The sequence below is a fragment of the Giraffa tippelskirchi genome, chromosome 12, assembly GCF_054371585.1.
Source record: "Giraffa tippelskirchi isolate mGirTip1 chromosome 12, T2T-mGirTip1v1.2.pri, whole genome shotgun sequence".
Taxonomy (NCBI): Eukaryota; Metazoa; Chordata; class Mammalia; order Artiodactyla; family Giraffidae; genus Giraffa; species Giraffa tippelskirchi.
In genome coordinates, this window is record NC_137286.1 from 42,450,515 (window position 1) to 42,463,694 (window position 13,180).

The following is a 13,180-nucleotide window of genomic DNA, read 5'->3' on the forward strand; positions in this document are numbered from 1 at the left end:
GACCATTATGCACAGCAGACATGATTTGAGCAAACATCTCTTAGAGTCAACATATGAATGGATAATGGACTCTATGAAAAGAAGGATCAATGAGGTACTGCAATTTACAATCAGAGAGAGATGGACAGATGCCCGGGGAGACAGTTAGATGTTGGGATTACATCTCACCTAGGTTTTTATGAAAGCCTGGAATTAGGAGTAAACAGACTGGCTATAAAGTTTAGCAGCTATAAAATGTTTCAATCTTTTGTAAGATTTCAGTTTAAGGTAGTAGTTCTTTTTTAAAATTAATTTTGTTGGACTGTAGTTGCTTTACTATGTTCTGTCAGTTTTCCTGTACAGCAAAGTGAATAAGCTATATGTTTACATATCTCCCCTCTTTTTTGGATTTTCTTCTCATTTAGGTCTCCACAGAGCACTGAGTAGAGTTACTTGTGTTATACTGTAGGTTCTCATTCGTTATCCATTTTATACATAGTATCAGCAGTGTATATATGTCAATTCCAATCTCCCAATTTATCACCCTCCCTTTTCCCCTTTGGTTTCCATATTTGTTCTCTACATCTGTGTCTCTATTGCTGCTTTGCAAATAGGATCATCTATACCATTTTTCTAGATTCCACATATATGTGTTAACATATGATATTTGTTTTTCTTTTTCTCACTAAGGCAGTGGTTCTTAACCAGAGGCAATTTTGCCCCTGGGAGGACATTTGGCACTATCTAGAGAGATTTGGTCACCACTGGTGGGAGAAGCTCTGGTTGAAGCCAGGGATGCTGCTAAACTTCCCATAAAGGAGAGAATCTCTTCCACTCTCCATTACAACAAAGAATTATCCAGCCCAACATGTCAGTGGTGTCAAGGTTGAGAAACCCTGGCATAAGAGACAAACAGCATGAAAGATTTTTAGAAGGGGCAATAATCCACAACTCCTTGAAATAGGTTGTGTACCCTAGGGTGTGAAGTTGGACCTTCCTGAGGAGTAAATAAGGTATGTCCTCTATAGCATACATCCTAAGAAAGAGGGAGAGAAGCTGTGTTCCTGTTGTAAAACTAGGCTTCAAGACAAAGCAGAAAGAAAAGACATGAAAAGGCAAGCAGTCCCTATAATCAGTTACATAGTTTATCTTGGTCATGCTTTTTGTTGCTAGCTAGCTCTCATAAAATCAATCACTTTTGAGAATCTTGCATACACAGTAATTGAGAAAAAAGTTATTAATGAGACATAAAGAATGTTGTCATCAGCCCATGTGGGCTGCTACAGATCTCTTGGATCCAGGTTCAAAGACAGATGGGAATACTTTAAGAGCTGGGCTACTGCACTGTCCAGATTCCAATACAAGTTGCATAGCATCACAATGTTGGAAAGCCTCATTTTCTTTGGTGTTTGGATCAGGAGCCCGGCTCGGACTTGTGACAAGCCCATATTTCCACCAACAAATACCAGGGTGTCTGCCCAGTATCACTTCTAGCTTTTTTACCATACCTTCTGCAGCACATGAAAGAAACTCATCTATGTTCATAAGTCATAAAATAAACTAGGATTGGGAACAGGGCAGAATTTTGTCTCATTTCAAACATATCTTAGGATTTTAGATGTCCATGAATAAGCTGATTTACCTGCTTACCATTTTTAAAATTTTTTTAATTTTTATGAATTTTTATTGGAGTATAGTTGCTCTACAATGTTATGTTAGTTTCTGCTGCATAGCAAAGTGAATCGGCTATACATGTGTGCTAAGTCACTTCAGTCATGTCTGACTCTTTGAGACCCCATGGACTGTGTGCCTGCGAGGATTCTCCAGGCAAAAATACTGGAGTGGATTTCCATGCCCTCCTCCAAGGGATCTTCCTGACCCAGGGATTGAACCCGCATCTCCTGCGTCTGCTGCACTGAAGGAGGATTCTTTACCGCTGAGCCAATCGGGAAGCCAACCCCTGCCCCTCTGCCTACAGCCTCTTTTTTGAATTTGCTTCCCATTTAGGTCATCACAGAGCATTGAGTAAAGTTCCCTATCTTATACAGTAGGTTTTCTTTAGTGATCTATTTCATACACAGTGTTCAGTTCAGTTCAGTCGCTCAGTCATGTCTGACTCTTTGCGACCCCATGGACTGCAGCATGCCAGGCTTCGCTGTCCATCACTAACTCCTGGAGCCTACTCAAACTCATGTCTATTGAATCAGTGATGCCATCCAACCATCTCATCCTCTGTCATCCTCTTTTTCTCCCACCTTCAATCTTTCTCAACATCAGGGTCTTTTCCAAGGAGTCAATTCTTCGCATCAGGTGGCCAAAGTATTGGAGTTTCATCTTCAGCATCAGTCCTCCCAATGAATATTCAGCAGAGATTTCCTTTAGGATGGACTGGTTGGATCTCCTTGCAGTCCAAGTGACTTTCAAGAGTCTTTTCCAACATCACAGTTCAAAAGTATAAATTCTTTGGTGCTCAGCTTTCTTTATAGTCCACCTCTCACATCCATACATGACTACTGGAAAAGCCATAGCTTTGACTAGACAGACCTTTGTCCTTAAAGTAATGTCTCTGCTTTTAATATGCTGTCTAGGTTGGTCACAACTTTTCTTTCAAGGAGTAAGCGTCTTTTTATTTCATGGCTGCAGTCACCATCTGCAGTGATTTTGGAGCCCCCCAAAATAAAATCTGTTTTTTTCCACTGTTTCCCCATCTATTTGCCATGAAATGATGGGACCAGATGCCATGATCTTAGTTTTCTGAACATTGAGCTTTAAGCCAACTTTTTCACTCTCCTCTTTCACTTTCATTAAGAGGCTCTTTAGTTCTTCTTCACTTTCTGTCATAAGGATGATGTCATCTGCGTATCTGAAGTTATTGATATTTCTCCCAGCAATCTTGATTCCAGCTTGTGCTTTATCCAGCCTGGCATTTCACATGATGTATTCTGCATATAAGTTAAATAAGCAGGGTGACAAAATACAGCCTTGACATACTCCTTTCCCAATTTGGAACCAGTCAGTTGTTCCATGTCCAGTTCTAACTGTTGCTTCTTGACCTGCATGTAGATTTCTCAGGAGGCAGGTCAGGTGGTCTGGTATTCCCATCTCTTTAAGAATTTTCCTCAGTTTGTTGTGATCTACACAGTCAAAGGCTTTGGCGTAGTCAATAAAGCAGAAGTAGATGTTTTCTGCAACTCTCTTGCTTTCTCAATGAGCCAACAGATGTTGGCAATTTGATCTCTGGTTCCTCTGACTTTTCTAAATCCAGCTTGAACATCTGGAAGTTCATAGTTCACGTACTGTTGAAGCTTGGCTTGGAGAATTTTGAGCATTACTTTGCTAGCATGTGAGATGAGTGTAATTGTGCGGTAGTTTGAGCATTCTTTGGCATTGTCTTTCTTTGGGATTGGAATGAAAACTGACCTTTTCCAGTCCTGTGGCCACTGCTGAGTTTTCCAAATTTGCTGGCATATCGAGTGCAGCACTTTCACAGCATCATCTTGTAGGATTTGAAATAGCTCAACTGGAATTCCATCACCTCCACTAGCTTTGTTCATAGTGATGCTTCCTAAGGCCCACTTGACTTCGAATTCCAGGATGTCTGGCTCTAGGTGAGTGATCACACCATCATGATTATCTGGGTCGTGAAGATGTTTTTTGTACAGTTCTTCTGTGTATTCTTGCCACCTCTTCTTAATATCTTCTGCTTCTGTTAGGTCCCTACCATTTCTGTCCTTTATCGAGCCCATCTTTGCATGAAATGTTCCCTTGGTATCTCTAATTTTCTTGAAGAGATCTCTAGTCTTTCCCATTCTATTGTTTTCCTGTGTTTCTTTGCATTGATCACTGAGGAAGGCTTTCCTATCTCTCCTTGCTATTCTTTGGAACTCTGCATTCAAATGGGTATATTTTTCCTTTTCTCCTTTGCCATTCACTTCTCTTCTTTTCACAGCTATTTGTAAGGCCTCCTCAGACAACCAGTTTGCCTTTTTTCATTTCTTTTTCTTGGGGATGGGCTTGATCACTGCCTCCTGTACAATGTCACTAACTTCTGTCCATAGTTCTTCAGACACTCTGTCTATCAGATCTAATCCCTTGAATCTATTTGTCACTTTCACTGTATAATTGTAAGGGATTTGATTTAGGTCATACCTGAGTGGTCTAGTAGTTTTCCGTACTTTCTTCAATTTAAGTCTGAATTTGGCAATAAAGTGTTCATGATCTGAGCCACAGTCAGCTCCTGGTCTTGTTTTTGCTGACTGTATAGAGCTTCTCCACTTTTGGCTGCAGTGAATATAATCAATCTGATTTTGGTATTGACCACCTGGTGGTGTCCATGTGTAGTCTTCTCTCGTGTTGTTGGAAGAGGGTGTTTGCTATGACCAGTGCGTTCTCTTGGCAAAACTCTATTAGCCTTTGTCCTGCTTCATTCTGTACTCCATGGCCAAATTTGCCTGTTACTCCAGATGTTTCTTGACTTTCTACTTTTGCATTCCAGTCCCCTATATTGAAAAGGACATCTTTTTTGTGTGTTAGTTCTAGAAAGTCTTGTAGGTCTTCAAGAACCGTTCAGCTTTGGCTTCTTCAGCATTAATGGTCGGGGCATAGACTTGGACTACTATGATATTGAATGCTTTGCCTTGGAAATGAACAGAGAGCATTCTGTCGTTTTTGAGATTGCATCCAAGTACTACATTTCAGACTCCTTTGTTGACTATGATGGCTACTCCATTTCTTCTAAGGGATTCTTGCCCACAGTAGTAGATATAATGGTCATCTGAGTTAAATTCACCCATTCTAGTCCATTTTAGTTCTCTGATTCCTAAAATGTCGATGTTCACTCTTGCCATCTCCTGTTTGACCACCTCCAATTTGCCTTGATTCATGGACCTAACATTCCAGTTTCCTATGCAGTATTGCTCTTTACAGCTTACAGAATCAGACTTTTCTTCTATCACCAGTCACATCCACAACTGGGTTTTGTTTTTGCTTTGGCTCCATCTCTTCATTCTTTCTGAAGTTATTTCTCCACCGATCTCCAGTAGCATATTGGGTACCTACTGACCTGAGGAGTTCATCTTTCAGTGTCCTATCTTTTTGCCTTTTCATACTGTTCATGGGGTTCTCAAGACAAGAATACTGAAGTGGTTTGCCATTCTCTTCTCCAGTGGACCACATTTTGTTAGAACTCTCCACCATGACCCATCCGTCTTGGGTGTTAACAGTGTATATATGTCAATGACAATGTCCAAATTCATCCCACCCCGTTTTCCCTCTTGGTATTCACACATTTGTTCTTCCTGTCTTTGTCTTTATTTCTGCTTTGTAAATAAGATCATCTATACCAATTTTTTTCAGATTCCACATATATGTGTTAATATGCAGTATTTGTTTTCTCTTTCTGACTTACTTCACTCTGTGTGACAGTCTCTAGGTCCATCCACATCTCTACAAATGACCCAATTCATTCCTTTTTATGACTGAGTAGTTCCATTGTATATATGTATGTATCACATCTTCTTTATTCATTCCTCTTTTTATGGACATTTAGTTTGTGTCCATGTCCTGGCCTTTGTACATACTGCTCCAGTGAATACTGGGGTGCATGTGTCTTTTGAAATTATGGTTTTCTCTGGGTGTTCGTCCAGGGGTGGGATTGTTGGGTCATATTTTTAGTTTTTTAAGGAACCTCCATACTGTTCTCCTGCTTGCTATTTAAAAGGTGATTTATGTTCACTTTCCTGCTAAGTTCTGAAGAAGTGTCTTGGCATCTTTCCAAGTCTATTCTCACACCTGATTTGAATTGGATTGCTCTTGAGGTCTTGTATTAGCTCTCTCTGCTTCTGCAACTTCTGTTGGATTCCCTCTCCGTCTTTGGCTACAAATCAATCCAGTGACTACAGGTTGGGTGTTTAATAGGATGTCCCTTGATTTGGGTCAATTTGGTGTTTCCACTGATTAAATTTAAATTTAAATTTTTAATGTTTGGCAGACATGCCCCAGGTGTGATGTTGTGTTACTACCTGTGTATTGCCTTCGGAGGGACATAATGTGAGTTTGTCATAATATTGGTGATGTTAACTTTGATCACTTGGTTAAGATGGTGTCCACCAAGTTTCTTCTCTGTAAAGTTCTATTTTACCCTTTGTAATTATGGGAGATATTTTGAGATTATGTAAATACCTCTTTATGTATCAAACTTTCACCCACTAATTCTAGCATTCACTGATAATTTTAAAACAATTATTCTTCCAATTGTTATTTCTTCTATGCATAAGGAAGAGCTGTCAGCACATATTTATTTATATCAGAGTGGACATGTGGATTCTTTATTTTATTCTATGGGTTAGAATTCATCCGATTTGACGCTCAAATTGTTTTCTCATGATTATTTAATTTGATTCCCAAGTTATTTAAGGTTTAGCCAGTGGGGATCTTGTCAGATAGGCTCCTGTGTCCTTTAGATATGCTCCCACCATTTTTAAAAAACACACTATGTTTTCTGGTGGGATGAGATGTTTCATCTCATGGTATATTATACCATACCTTGGTCCATTCCTGGAATCAGCTCTTTCTCCAAGGAGCCATTATCCTATTATAGAAGAATAATATTTAGAAATCACCTGTGGGTCCTGGGAGGGTTCATTGCTACTGGAATCATTGCTTCTAGGCCCTCCAGCTCTCAGGGCTGGGAAAAATATCAATCTCTAAATCAAAAACTTTATAAGGCATTCATACTGATCTTTTTATTCAGTCCAACACTACAAGGTTTATTCTAGTCTTCCTGTTGCCAGGTCTTTCTTCAGATAGATGTATTGTGATTATTTTTCTCCCACCAGGTGGTTCTCCATTTCATTTACTTGATGATGTCTTTTTAAAATTTTTGTTTATTTATTAGGCTGTACTGGGTCTTAGTTGTGGAACGTGGGATCTAGTTCTCTGGCCTCTGACCAGAGATCGAACTCAGGCCCCCTGCATTGGGAGCACGGAGTCTTAGCCACTGGACCACCAGGGAAGTCCCTCAGTGGTGTCTTTTGATAAGCAGAATATTTTGATTTTGATGTCATCCTGTTTGTCAAAAATTTCTTTGTGTTGTGTGTCTTTGATAAAAAATATTTGCCTATTCTCCTGGTTTTTTATCCTAGAAAATTTTTAGTCTTAACTTTCATGTTTAAATCAGTGATCCATCTCGAATTAATTTTTTGTGTGGTGTGTGATTGGAGTCAAGATTCGTTTTTCCCACATGTTCATCTGATTGTTTCAGCTCCTACTTACTGAAAAAAATTTCTTTTCCTCCATTGAATTGCCTTGGTGCCTTGGTTGAAAATCAGTTGTCTTTATATGTGTGGGCCTATTTCTGGACTCTATTCTCTGCCAGTAACCTATTTATCTGTTCCTACATTAATACCACATTCTCCTGATTACTGTGGCTTTACAGTACATTTTTAAGAATAAATGTATTTATTGTTGGATTCGTTGGCTCTTCATTGCTGTGCATGGGCTTTTTCTAGTTGTGGTATGTGGACTTATTGTGGTAGCTTTTCTTGTTGTGGGGCACGGGCTTCTAGGGCACACAGTCTTCAGTAACCCTGAGCAGGTGGGATCTTCCCCAACCAGGGATCAAACATGTGTCCCCTGCGTTGACAGGTGGATTTTTAACCACTGGACCACCAGGGAAGTCCTATAATACATTTTGAAATCAAGTTGTGTGTGTCCTTAAGCTTTGTTATTTTTTTAAGATTCCTTTGACTACTCTAGGTCCTTTGCATTGCCACTTATAATTAACTTATTTATTTCAACAAAAAATGTCCTTTGGAAATTCAATTGGAATTAATCTACAGATTGATTTTGGGGAGAAATAAACTCTTAACAACAATGTGTCCTTTAATGTATGAACTTTGGTTTGGACTTTGACCCTTTGAATTTCTCTCTCACAGAGTCTGTGTGCATGTATGTATATATATGTATATGTATATATGTTGGTCAATTCTACTCAATAGAAATTTCTTTACTCTTTTGAGCACTTACCTTCCTGGCTCAGAAGTGGGGAGATTATGTATTAAAGATAAGTTGATTTTGGGAAGAGTTAGTGATAAGAATGAATAGGAGGGATGTCCCTGGTGGTCCAGTGGTTAAGACTCATGCTCCCAATGCAGGGAGCATGGGTTCGATTCCTGGTCAGGGAACTAATACCTCATATGCTGTGGTGTGGCCAAAAACGGAAATAGGAGAGAGAGGCATGGATTCTTCTCTCTGTGCTTGTAGAAAGCACAGGCTATGGCTTTCCTGTATGAAGGTCCAGTGTGGGAAAGGGGTGGTTAGAAATGGGAAAGGGAGCATCTAGAGCTAAGATTAGAGAATTCTGGGGGAGAGATCAATTGTATGCATTTGGCTAATAACTGGTATCTGAAGAAGCTGAGAGAAAAAAGTAGCCATCTTAGGCAGATACAGCCCATGTAAATATATCTTCCCCAAAAGAACATATGTCCCATTCAGGGCTCAGCTGAGTCTTTAGGTCTGAAAGATAAATAGACTTTCACTTCTCAGGTCTGGTCACTTGGGTGAATATTTCACTGTAGCAGATAGTATGACAACTATAACCTAATATAAAAATGGCCACATGGGACTTTCCTGGTGGTCCAGTGACTAAGACTCCATGCTCCCAGTGTGTGTGTGGGGGGGTCAAGTCTATCCCTGTTCAGGGAACTAGATCCTATATGCTGCAACTAAGAGTTCACATGCTGCAAATAAAGATCTTGCATGCGTGGCGTGCTCAGTCGCTGTTGTGTCTGACTCTTTGCAACCCCCATGGACTGTAGCCCACCAGGCTCCTCTGTCCATGGGATTATCCAGGCAAAAACACTGGAGTGGGTTGTCATTTCCTCTTCCAGGGGATCTTCCTGATTCGTGGCTCGAACCTGCAACCCTTGCACTGGCAGGTGGATTCTTTACCCGCTGAGCCACCTGGATGCCTCAACAAAGATCAAAGATGCCATGTGCTGCAACTAAGACCTGGAGCAGCCAAATAAAAAAAAAAAGATAAAAAGCTACTATATATTGGGTACTCGTTCTGTGCTAGGCCCAATACTGCTGTTTTCCATAGGTTTCGTTTTCTCAACAACCTCTGGGGATAGATAACAGTTAGTTGTAGTTGACAGATGAAAAAGTTAAGGATTTGAATAGTGAAGTGCACTGGGGCCACGTGAGTAAAAGTAGAAGAGACCTTTCAGTAACTCCCACACCTCCTGGTCTCTGTGCATAGCACTGATCTACACTCACATTAAATCTCACAGCCGTGATGCCCTTGAGACCTCATCACACTGAGGGAAGCCCTGCTGACGTCTAATCTACCTGCTTGGCAACTTCTCTTCTCCATAAATCTAGACAAAGGCCAGGGTGAGCTTCTCTGTCAGATTCTGTCTCCGCTGTGCCTTCATTAGTCCAATGGAGATGGAACACTACGGCCATCAGGCCTGGAAATTAGGCTTGCGAAATCCCCGGTGGTGTTGAGGCCATTATCACTCAGCCTGGGCTGGCTTCTGGGCTTTTAAGTGCATTAGAGCACTCTGCATTGACTCGATGGGCTGCTCCATGCTGGCTGACTTGTCAAATTACCTCTCATTTGTACAGCTCACCTGATGTTGCTGAAGCACTTTCCTGGCATCGGGAGCTGCTCGTCCATCCTGAGGGATCTGGGGACTGAGCCTTATTTTAGGAGCTGAGACCTGGCTGTATCGAGTAAGTACATATTCAGTCTTCCTCAAATGCTTCATGTTTGTAACTGGAGTGATTGTTTTTTCGTGTGGCTGAATCTCAAGTTTCAATATGATAGTTTAATGAGCCTCCGAGTGAGGCTATGTTTGGGGGTCAAAGTGAAGCAGAGAGGGGGTGATTCTTTTATTATAGCATATGGGTCCTGTTGTTTTTGTTGTTAGTCACTAAGTTGTGTCCAACTCTTTTGTGAACCCATGGATTGTAGCCTGCCAGGCTCCTCTGTCCATGGGATTTCTCAGGCAAGAATACTGGAGTGGCTTGCCATTTCCTTCTCCAGGGGATCTTCCTGACCCAGGGATCAAACCCAAGTCTCCTGCATCTCCTGCATTGCAGGCAGATTCTTTACCACTAAGCTACTGGGGAAACCCTTAGATGTTTGCTACCTCTCATAGCATCTACTACGTGTTAGGTTTGGAACTAGACAGACAGTTAGGATGGAGTCTGAAGGAGATATACAATCAGGCACAAAGCAGAGTCTCCAGAAATGGTTCAGGCCAAAAGAACCCCAACAGCTGGCAGTTGGGGCCGAGCATCAGTCCCCCAAAGTGCTAGGAGAGACACACTAAAGATGGGAGTCCAAGTAGCCCCCTCAGAGAACTGGACTTCATACTGGAGGTGGAGCCAAAGCTGATGGGAATTCCTTGTCCTGAGCCAGTCTGCCAGGAGCAGTGACCTTATTTTAAGTCCCTATCCATTGGAGGCTTTGCAGGTGGCACAGTGGTAAAGGATCTCACTGCCATTGCAGGAGACACACGAGATTCGGGTTTGATTGCTGAGTCAAGAAGATGTCCTGGAGAAGGAAATGGCAACCCACTCCAATATTCTTGCCTAGGAAAACCTATGGACAAGAGAAACCTGGTGGCTATGGTCCATGGGGTCACAAAAGAGCCAGACACAACTGAATGACTGAACAACAACACCCATTTTGGGAAGGGAGCCTGACGACTTCCTACTTAAGTCTGTCATTATAGGATACTGGAGTCAGACCAAGCTTTTCAGTAGGGACAGTAGGAATGAGGAGCTTGGAAGGGCCAAGGTCAGGGGATGAGACCAGGGCTCATGGGTAAAACTTCCTAGTTCTACAAAGTTGGAAAAAATGGTGTTTCTGACTGCTGTCCTAGAATCCAGATTACCTTTCCAGCTAGTTGTATCTCTTTACCACTCTCTGAAGGCAGGAATCTCTACTACAGAGAAGTTGTAAAAATGTAGAAATATAAAAATAATTGTGGGGAGTTCTGCAAAGGCTCTTTCTTCAGTACAGGCCCTTCGGTTGGCCTGGTAGGAGGAGGCAGCTCTGAATGAGGAGTATATGTAATCTATATTTTGAATAAGTCAACTAGGAGATTCAGAGGCAGATAGAGGATTGAGGCTGGTGGCTCAGACAGTAACGAATCCACCTGCAATGCAGGAGACCTAAGTTCGATCCCTGGGTCGGGAAGATCCCCTGGTGAAGGGAATGGCAACTCCAGTATTCTTGCCTGGAGAATCCCATGGACAGAAGAGCCTGGCGGGCTACAGTCCATGGGGTCACAAAGAGTCAGACTTGACTGAGAGACTAACACTTTCAGGGGATGGTGGAGACAGTTTTACAAACACCAGGAAATCCATTGGCACTCGACCCTGTTTAGAGCCATATGCAGAAGGGAAGGGAGTTTCCAGTACATCAGCTTCTGTGTAGGATCCTCAAACAGACTCACCCCAGCCTGTCACCCAAGTCCCTTGCCTAGACATTGGCCCAGTCTTAGGATCCAGATTTTGTGCTCTGAGATTCTGCCCATTGTTCCTCAAATTCTTAGCCCTGGTTCTTTTGGTCCAACTCCCTACCTACCCCTCAACCCCACCCCTTGCTTTACCATCACCTGTCCTAGCTGCCCCCCTAGAACTTGACCATCTGCTGTTTGGGTCTATTCCCAGCCCTCTTTCCACCACTCCATCCCAGTGAATGACTATACAACATGAGGTTGGACTGCTACTTGTTACAAGTAAGACTTTGACATTGAGAAACTTCTAAAAGCCAGTGACCCAGGGAAGACAGGGCTTTTGTACCTAATTTTAAGGTCATCCAGTGGTTTGAATACCACACTTCCACTGCAGGAGGCACATGTCTGATCCCTGGTTGAGGAATTAAGATCCCGCATGCTGTGTGTAGCCAAAAAATAGGAAAAAAAAAGTTAATTGGTGAAACCTAGAAGCTGCAATTTTGTGAGGTTTCTTTGACTTTCTCTTTTGGAGTGGACAGTGAAATTGTGGTACCTTGGGAGATAAATAATTTCAAAGAACTTGTTGATTTTATTTAATAATCTAGGACCCCTGGGGGTCCTAGATTAGGTATCATCTAATGAGAAGTCCACATATGTATGCTGACTCTATATCTCTCATGAAGAGTTCTCAGAACTCAAAGGTAGGGGCTGATCCAGCAAATATTTTAAATTTGTGAAACTTGTTTCTTTCTCTTCACTTCCTTCTCAGAACTTTCTACAGTGTCTAGGACTCTACTCAATTCATCATAATGGACTAAGGCACACTAATGATTTAATTATAACTTAATTACCTCTTTAAAGATCCTATCTCTAAATACAGTCACATTTCTTTTAAAAAATAAAACAACATTTATTTGGCTGTGCTGGGTCTTAGTTGTGCATGTGGGATCTAGTTCCCTGACCAGGGATTGAACCCAGGGCCTCTGCATTGAGTCTTATCGACTGTTCCATGAGGGAAGTCCCTACAGTCACATTCTGATGTACTCGGGGTTAGGACTTCAGCATATGAATTGGGGGACAGATTTTTACCACCTGTCCCCACACCCCAGCCTTTCTCGGGCACCCCAAAAGTTCAGTGGCTTCTACAAATGGTATCTTTTTATATCAGTCTATTCCTACTTGGATGATGTTGGTATGTAGAATTTTTAGGGTCTAGTTGTATTAGGTATTGAAGTTCATTGTTGGTGATATGTTGCAAATATTTCCTATTTGTCTTTTTGTTTTGATCATTTAAAAAACCACATAATTAAAAAATGATTGCTTTTGGATATTGAGTGATAGTTGGAGCTTTCTCTTATGATAGAGATGAATATAAATAAAATGGCAGAGAATGTTAAGGAGATTGGCATAGCTGGCATCTGAAAATACCAGATGGAGGGCAGACATGGCTGAAGCAGGTACGTCTCTCTGGGGCCTCAATCCCTCCCCCTGCCCCACCCTGTTATGGGATAAGTGCTCCGCCTTCATCCACCTGCCTGTCCTCTGGCCCATGCTAATAATAACCTTTGGAAAAAATAGCCTTAAACTTTCCAGCGCCTCTATTTTTTTTCTACTCAGGAGCATAGTATAGGAAATCTGGGGTAAAAACCATGAGCAAGAATATAGTTAGCTACATGTCAAATTTTTCTAGTATTCTATCCAAGAAAGTATGGCCCAGAATACAGATGGTC

The 13,180-nt window shown here is 41.6% G+C and overlaps 1 long non-coding RNA gene across 1 annotated transcript in view; it reads left to right on the forward strand.

Moving 5' to 3' along the window:
- LOC145528453 (uncharacterized) overlaps nucleotides 1-13,180 on the forward strand; it is a 132,353-nt gene that overhangs the window by 103,130 nt on the left and 16,043 nt on the right. The window contains exon 4 of the long non-coding RNA XR_014070435.1: nucleotides 9,607-9,714. This is a non-coding gene — a long non-coding RNA (uncharacterized LOC145528453). The remainder of the gene's footprint in view (nucleotides 1-9,606; nucleotides 9,715-13,180) is intronic.